We start from the raw sequence: 2553 nt of genomic DNA, 5'->3' as shown, positions 1-2553 counted from the left end.
AAAAAAAAAAAAAAAAAAGGGATAAAGTATGATTTCATGAATCACATGGTTTATTGCTATACGAAAAGAATTTTTCTTCTAATCACTGGCATTTGCGTGTCAAAGCTTGCCGGCCTGGTTTTTCAAGCTGCCTGTTAGAAAAGAAATGATTTGGGAGTTGCTTCTCATTACAGGAAAATTTCCACTGAGAACCTTTACCCTTTCTAGTGGCCTAAAAATTATTTCTTAATAACTCCTGTATTATTCCCTGCCTCAAGAGAAGTAAACGTAACTGCTGTCAGGTGGTGTTGGACGACAATTCTTTCTGGCTGCTTCCTGTTGAAAAGGCACGTCATGTGAGCGAACAGCAGTTGGTCCTCCTCCTGAGGTTGATGTAAGCGTTCTTGGAAGAATAGTGTGTCCATGTGTGGCTCTGCTCGCAGCATTGTTTGGAGTTCGATTGCTTCTAGGTGAAAAGAGATAAATTTTACAAGAAGGTTTAAAATATAGGGTCAGAGTATGAGTATTAAGATGACCACGGTTAGTGGGAATCTGTAGACCATAACTGAATTTAAGATCTGTTAGTGACACCAAAGGATTGCAGTACCGGTTTCCCTCCACTAGATGTCGTTGTACATTACCAGAGACTTTAACATAAAAGTAACGTTTTCCTTGAGAAAAGCATACATTTTCTTCTTGACTTCCCATTAGAGAATAATTTTAGGCATAGGCCATTTTTATGAGTTGCAATATGATTGGGAGAAATAAGATATTGGGTGGCTAAAATAACTTTAGCGTTAATCTTGACAATTCCTTTCCTTTAATTAGTAAATTCTTTTGTGACTTTCACAGACCCTCTTAGGACATACTCAAACTTTCTGACTTGTTCTAAACATCCTTTCTGTAAACGACCAGTCATTTCCTTTTAGGACAAGAATTTACCATCCTTCCTTATATAAAATCTCTTTCTTTATAAACTTCTTTTAATAGAGTGCATCCTATTACCAATTTTCAGTAAAAAGTTTTATTAAACTTAATGATAGTAAAACTTTTATACTTTCATGCTTGCTTCTTTTTTTTTTTTTTTTTTTGAGACGGAGTTTCGCTCTTGTTGCCCAGGCTGGAGTGTAATGGCGCGATCTCGGCTCACGCAACCTCTGCCTCCCGGGTTCAAGTGATTCTCTTGTCTCAGCCTCCCGAGTAGCTGGGATTATGGGCATGCGCCACCACGCCCGGCTAATTTTGTATTTTTTAGTAGAGATGACGTTTCTCCATGTTGGTCAGGCTGGTCTCGAACTCCCGACCTCAGATGATCCACCCACCTCGGCCTCCCAAAGTGCTGACATTACAGGCATGAGCCATGGCATCCGGCCTTATGCTCGCTTCTTATCCATAACTATCACTCCTGCTATAAGCAAAATAACCTTGACTAAATCTTTCCTGCAATTATTAATCCCATGATAAGATAATCAGGCAAAATATTACAGCAATTAGAATTTTACAACCAAAATTCCGTGGGTGCCACGGTGTATAGTTCCATTGCGAATAGTGGTGGAACTATAACAACTCCCACAAGAGTGGCATAGAAAATAATTTTCGTTTAAAGTTTTACTTGCCAAGATATAACATTTCCCTTTGGGGGTCTACAGAGTTACAAATGCAATCCCATGCATAATTACATCTCGCTGCAAATATGCCTTAAAAGGGGTTTTAATATTTGGTGGCAGATTTTGAGAGGAAAGGCAAAAATAATAAAAAGTAGCCGGTGAGGTAGGAGCAGTCCTCACTCAGTTACCTATCTTTTATGATTTTCAGCTTAAGATCTTTTATTTCTCCACACTGATGTTCAGGACGTTCCTCTGGGCTGTGAGGGGTTGCTCCCTCAGCTTTGACTTGAATGTGATGTATCCAGGAGTTGATTCCTCTAACTTTTACTGCCAAGGGGGTTGAAAGAAGAACAGCGTAGGGCCTTTCCCAGCTTGGCTTAAGGAAGGAGACAGAGATGAGAGTTTTGCTAACACCAACTTTCCTGGGTTAAATAAAGGTGGTTCTGTTTCCTGAGGTCGGACTTCTGCTACTTGCGTTAATTCTTGTTGGAAGTGAGCTACAGAGGTTGCGTGCTTAACCAGTTTAGAGGTTTCCTGCCTGAAAACAATCTCTGAGCACATTGGTAAGTTTTATCCTTTCCCAGGTGAAAAGCTTGGTGAAGGATTTTAAGGACATTGGCTGGAGGCTGGCTAATGGAGTTTGCTATCCTCTGACTGTGGCCTTCCTGAGGGCTGGGAAGAACGTCCTCGAAAACTGGCCTATTTTCTTTCTTTTTTTTTTTTTTTTTTGAGGCGGAGTCTCGCTCTGTCGCCCAGGCTGGAGTGCAGTGGCCGGATCTCAGCTCACTGCAAGCTCCGCCTCCTGGGTTTACGCCATTTTCCTGCCTCAGCCTCCCGAGTAGCTGGGACTACAGGCGCCCGCCACCTCGCCCGGCTAGTTTTTTGTATTTTTGAGTAGAGACGGGGTTTCGCCGTGTTAGCCAGGATGGTCTCGATCTCCTGACCTCGTGATCCGCCTGCCTGGGCC

This window comes from Colobus angolensis, unplaced genomic scaffold (genome assembly GCF_000951035.1).
Source record: "Colobus angolensis palliatus isolate OR3802 unplaced genomic scaffold, Cang.pa_1.0 Scaffold11, whole genome shotgun sequence".
Classification (NCBI taxonomy): Eukaryota; Metazoa; Chordata; class Mammalia; order Primates; family Cercopithecidae; genus Colobus; species Colobus angolensis.
The sequence above is the reverse complement of the archived record's forward strand: the minus strand, read 5'-3'. Positions refer to the sequence as shown.